The following is a 6,719-nucleotide window of genomic DNA, read 5'->3' on the forward strand; positions in this document are numbered from 1 at the left end:
TAATAGTATAAATGTCCAGCAGAGGGCACTCTCAGATCAGACATGTTTTAAGTTTTAGTTCATCACTGCTGCCTGGAGATTTTTTATTTTCGTCAGTGTGAACAGAGAATGCAGAAGTGATAGTCCAAACATTATTGAACGTGTGAAGGTTAAAATGTGTCCATATATTGAGATACATATTATGACTGTATAACAGGCATCATCGTAAATTATAATATAAAATCATTCAGGCAAATACTCTTTACAGGGGAGTGGGTCCAGTTTCTGAAGCTTTGCTTTCCTGGGCTCTAAGGGCTCATGTTTTTAGCATGCGCTAAATGTTAGAGATGCCCATAGGAATGCATTGGCGTCTCTAATGTTTAGCGCACCCACAATTTTAGCGTGCGCTAAAAACGTGAGCTTGCCTTAGTAAAAGGCCCTCTCAGTGTAGTTTGTGCCATATCAGTGATAGAAGAGTAATTCTAGGCTGCTTTTTTGTGTTTGTTTTAAAGTTTGGAGGAGTGCAAAATGTGCACAGAACCATAACTTCATCACACACACACGCACGCACGCACACACATACACACACACCTTTTTTAACTGTTAAAAAATGCAGTGGGCCAAGTTTTCTGTCTGCTTGAAACCAATTTGTTGATCCTGTGTGATCTTTATTTTAAACCGCTGTACTGGATTGGGAAAAAACAAATAAGAAAATTGTCCAAAAATAAAGGCCAAATGGCCCATCCAGTCTGCCCATCCTCTGTAACCTCTAACTCTTCCTTTTCCTATGCGATCCCACATGCTTATCCCATGCCTTTTTAAATTCTGATATCCAACAAACAGAAGAAACTAGTTCTCGCAGAAAAATAGCAATAGCCAAAAACAGCGAAGATGACACAAAAAAACAATAAATAATAATAAAAAAGAGTAAAATAAAAACCCAAAATACCAAAATTAAAAATAGGAAAATTAAAGAATAAAATTCAAAAAATAAGAATCTAAAAAAGTACAAAACAAAGCGAGACGTTTATTTCAGTTTCTCCAACCGACACTGTTTTGAGTTTTGAAGATATTTATAGCGAAAGACTATTTATACAGTCTTTCTATAAAGTTTTGCTTCTCTAACAAGGTTCCGATTGACAGAACATTCTCAATATAAAGATTCAAACGACAAGAGAATACACACATGGTGTAAAGACTCCTGATGCAGGCCAGTTTGGCCGAAACACAGCTGTGTCGAGTCATATCACCTTTCAATAAAATCTTGAGTTTCAATATATATATATATATATTTTGTGTCGTCTTGATTTGTTCTGTACTTTTTTGATTCTTATTTTTTGAATTTTATTCTTTAATTTTCCTATTTTTAATTTTGGTATTTTGGGTTTTTATTTTACTCTTTTTTTTTAAAATTATTTATCGTTTTTTTTTGTGTCATCTTTGCTGTTTTTGGCTATTTTTAAATTCTGACACAACCTCCACCGGGAGGCCATGCCACTCTTCCACCATCCTTTCTGTCAGTGGCATTCCTAGGGGGGGCTGACACCCGGGGCGGATTGCTGATGCGCCCCACCCCCCGGGTGCAGCATGACCCCCCCCCCCCGGCAAAAGGACACCCCCCTGGCAAAAGAACCCCCCCCCCCGGGTGCACACCGCTGGGGGGGGGGGTGCCGCGCGCCTGTCCACTTCGTTCATTTCCATGCTCCCTCTGCCCCGGAACAGGAAGTAACCTGCTTTCTGTGAAATAATACTTTCTTAGATGACTCCTAAGCCTATTCCCTTCTAACTTCATCGTATGTCCCCCTCGTTCCACAGCTTTCCTTTAGTTGAAAAAGCCTCATTTCCTGTACATTAATGCCCTTGAGATATTTAAACGTCTCCATCATGAGGAAATGAAAATATTCTCAGTCCCTTTCTGTAAGCAAGCATAGACTGCTGTTCTCTCAACTCCACAGGTAAGTGATTCCAGTGTTCAGGGCCCACACCTGTGAATATTTGCTTCTACCATGTCACAAGGTTAGAGTCTTGACTCTTTGGCACTTGGGGGCCACTGTTTACAGTTTGCAGATATAGTGTGGGACAGCTTTTCAGTTTACTTTTTTGTTTTATGTTGAATTTTACTGTTGTTTGTGTGTTAAGTTCTTATGGATGTTTTGTTGGACTGTCCTTCTTTGTTAAATTGTACAGCGCTGCGTAACCCTAGTAGCGCTTTAGAAATGTTAAATAATAGTAGTAGTTGTGATCCACCTAGTATTTAGGCAGAATATAAATAAATAAATTAGGTTGTATGCTTTATGATAACGGCAAATGGACACACAATTGGTGCTATTGAATTTGCACTTAGTGCACATCATCCTGGAGCCTAACTTGGGCCCTCATGATCAAAAGCGAACTCCGGCACTAGAGGCTGTTAACGTCATACTAGCACTTGAGTTTGCTGCTGACCTATGATCAGAGCCCTCAAGCGCCTGAAACAACGCACTCGAGGGCTCTTAGCGCGAGTAGCATGCAAATGCATGCTAAACAGGGCTCTTAGCGCAATTAGCTTGCAAATGCATGCTAATCAGCGCTTAACGCATTCATCCCTAATGATCAGCGTCCAGTGCGCCAAAGATTGGGTCGCTGGCTGCGGCAAAATCAACGCCAGCTCCGAGCTGGCTTTAGACTTTGCGGATCACTGGGGAGGAATGGTGAGCCCTGTCCAGCATGCAGTTGCATGCTGGCAGGCCCCCGTTCCCCCCCAAGGCAAACGCAAACAGGGGGCTGGAGGTCCGGTGGACCTCTGGTCCCCCCCGACGATCCCACCCCCCAAGTTCACGGAGGGCTTCCCTCCCTCAGTATCCCATTGTCCATTGCTGATCCGCTAAGATGTACTGGGCTCTATGTTAGAGAATCTAGTCTGCAGAATAAAACTCACCCAGTCAGTAAGATCTTCTTTAGCTTGGAATCTATATTCAGCAGAACAAGTCAAGTTGATTCATGCCGGTGAAGAAAGGAACTCTGATGTTAGCCTGGCTCTGCTCTTAGAAATATTGATGTTGTGTGTTATGGTTTTATGTTACATACCTTTGTAGCATTTTCTTACCCATTATGTTGAAAACGACAAAAGAGGTTACAAATTTCTACCTAGCTTGTCCAAAAACGTACTCAGTGATAACAAATGATGAAATTTGCCTCAGGTCACAACCCTCTGGTTAGCCAGAGTGAGCCTGATTCTGCTGTATTGTGAAAAACTAAGAGAATTCAGAAAGTACCTGTGAATATCTGGTAATCTGCAGTTAGTACTGGGAAGCAGAGCTGCAGGAATGCTGAACATCCTTAACTTCAGTTCACGGGACCATGAAGTCTTGTAGTCAGCTTCTGTAGCCATTAGTACTTGCAGTACAGTCTCTCCTGCACCGGCTCTATGCTCCCAAAGCCATCCTGCATATCCAGAAGAAGAGAAAGGGAGCCCACTGAGCATGCTCCAATGGCTGACGTCACAACAACCAAAGAAGTAGGAGTTGACAGGGCTGCCGAGAAGGGGGGAGGGGGCAAGGTTCCCTGGGGTCCGGCCTCCAAGGGGGGGGGGGGAAGGCAGCGCCAAGGTCTGTCTTTCTCCTGCTCCTGACAGGACCCGGGTGATAGCGTCCTGACAGGAGCAGGAGAGAGAAAACTCCAGTGCTGGGCCCCCCTTAGAGGCTGGGGAGGAGCAGACACAGGGCTTCGGGCCTCTGGTTTGGCTGGCGGGCAGGCAATGCAGCAGAGAACAGTGCTGATGGAAGGCTTCTGCTGGAGGTGCTTGGGGACCCCCGCCAGCCAAGGTATGTGGAGTTGCGGTGGGGTGCAGAGAGACGGGTCAAAATGTGCGCCACCCCACTTTGGGCTCCACCCCCCCATTTTTGTAGTCTGGCTATGTGGTGGTCCAGGGGGGGGGCCCAACAGTGATGGCCCTGCCCCAGGCCTGGCTCAGTTTCTCGGCGGCCCTGGGGATTGACACAATGACTTCCGGTGAGCAAACGATATAGCAGATCTTTATTGAAGAAGCACCACTACATCAAGTTTGCCCACAGGAAGTCATTGTGTCAACCTCTACCTACTCCTTTGGTTGTTTGGATACAACGTAAGGTTTATTTTCATGCCATCTTGTGTGCCAATGGCTGACGTTGCCATGCAAAGGAAGGACACGTAGGGGACGATTCTCAAAAGGTCACCAAGTTAGGCTCTAGGATGATGTGCACTAAGTGCAAATTCAATAGCACCAATTGTGTGTCCAGTTGCCGTTATAGAATACTAGCATAAGTTCACAGTTGCGTGCCTAACTTTAGGCGAGAGCACTTATGCTAGCTACAAGGCTGATGTGAATGTTCGAGCCTAGTTGTAGGCAGTTAGGCATATAACTGGTCTTATTTTATAGCCACCGTGCATAAGTGCTAGGTAGGCCCCTGACCCATCATTGCCCCTCCCGTATCTATACACCTTTGCAGTTGCACACGATGGATTTTATTGACATCAATTACAGGCAGCAAATGGTAATTAACACAAATTAACAGCTAATTAACATATTACATTACATACTTGCATGTCCAACTTTGCACGTTAACCCCCGGATTCTGTATAGCGTGTCTAGAGATCTGCACCAAAATTCTTTAACTGCATGTAACTTAATTGACTTAACAAGTTAATCAGCATTGATAACAGCTCTTAACAACCAATAATGAGCGCTAAATGCAGTAATTAGAATTTATGCGCACAATCGCTAAGCGCATTCTATAATGCAGTGTGCCTAACTTCTAACACCTGCAGGCAAAAAGGGGCATGTTATAGGTGGGGAAATGGGCATTTCATGGGCGTTCTGAAATTTCCACGCGAAGTTATAGAATACGACCCAGTGTGCCTAAATCTACACGCCGGGATTCACATCATGTTTTCGTTGATGTAAATGTAGGTGTATAGTTTTAGGTGCTGAGGTATCAACTAAGCGTATTCTATATACCTCGCCTAAATCTAGGCGCCGCTTATAGAATATGCTTAGTCGGCATTGATTTCCATGCCGATTTTTTAGGTGCCATATATAGAATCTCACCCTAAGTGTAATATTGGGAATGCAAGTTTATAGAATGGGGGTTAGGGGACAATTCTGTAAAGAGGCACTTAGAGCAGTGGTTCTCAACCTAATCCTCAGCTACACCTAGACAGTTCGGTTTTTAGGATATCCACAATGAATATGCGTGAGAGAGATTTACATTCCAAGGAGGCAGTGCATGAAAATCTCATCCATATTCATTGTGGATATCCTGAAAACTTGATGGGACTTTGTGTGCCCCGAGGACTGGGTTGAGAAGGGCAAACCTATTCCATAAAGGCTAGGGCTCTTCAGCTTGGAGAAAAGGCGGCTGAGGGGAGATATGATAGAGGTCTATAAAGTAATGAGTGGAGTTGAACGGGTAGATGTGAAGCGTCTGTTCACTCTTTCCAAAAATACTAGGACTAGGGGGCATGCGATGAAGCTACAATGTAGTAAATTTAAAACGAATCGGAGAAAAATGTTCTTCACTCAACGTGTAATTAAACTCTGGAATTCGTTGCCAGAGCATGTGGTAAAGGCGGTTAGCTTAGCGGAGTTTTAAAAAAAGGTTTGGACGACTTCCTAAAGGAAAAGTCCATAGACCGTTATTAAATGGACTTGGGGAAAATCCACTATTTCTGGGATAAGCAGTATAAAATGTTTTGTACTTTTTGGGATCTTGCCAGGTATTTGTGATCGGGATTGGCCACTGTTGGAAACACGATGCTGGGCTTGATGGACCTTTGGTCTTTCCCAGTATGGCAATACTCATGTACTAACATGCTTTTTTTTTTATAGAATACTAGTGTAGGTGGTATACACATGCATATATGTTAAGCACAAGCACTTATGCCAGTCATGAAGCTGGTGCAGTAGTTCCCAAATCTGGTCCTGGAGGCACCCCAGCCAGTCAGGTTTTCAGGATATCCACAATGAATATTTATGAGAGATTTGCATGAGTGGAGGCAGTGCATACAAATCTCTCTCAGGGATATTCCTTGTGGATATTATGAAACCCTGACTGGCTGGGGTGTCTCCAGGACCAGGTTTCAGAACCACTGAGCTGGTGTGAATGCTCTTACCTATATTATAGTATTCTGTAATTTATGTGTGTCATTGTGTGACCTGCCCATGCTCGTGTGTGTCATTGTGTGACCCTCCCATGCCCATGTGTACACCTGTGCTCCAATGGGTGTACACATGGGCAGTCACATGGGCATCACATACCTGTGATGTCCTCTCTTGATATGCTTGGTTGGTGATTGTTAGGTCTTCAGCTTTTGGGGTAACTAACAAGAAGGCATAAATGCTAAAAGAATTTTGAGAATTCAATATACTTTTGAATGAGCTGAGATCTGGTATAGAGAGGTGGAATGGGTTGATCTTCCTGAGGCACTAGTGGCCTTGAACACAGAATGAATCATTCAGATGGTTTAATGCAAGCTATTAAATTGATAGATGAAGAGCTGATTGATAGGGGTCTTGAAGAGATGACACGATCTGCTGTTACTCACAAGTATTAAGTGGAACCCTGAGTTCTATTGTAACCTGAGGAGGTATGACCTGTGGGACTCTAATAATAACTCAAGATGCTCTAGAAGAAGGGAACTTGTGGACAGGGTTTTGCAGTACCTCTACAAGTTTCCTAAATTCAGAGTATCTGCTCCTCTGTGATGAGGGTGATCTGATCACC

The sequence above is a fragment of the Microcaecilia unicolor genome, chromosome 8 (assembly GCF_901765095.1).
Source record: "Microcaecilia unicolor chromosome 8, aMicUni1.1, whole genome shotgun sequence".
Taxonomy (NCBI): Eukaryota; Metazoa; Chordata; class Amphibia; order Gymnophiona; family Siphonopidae; genus Microcaecilia; species Microcaecilia unicolor.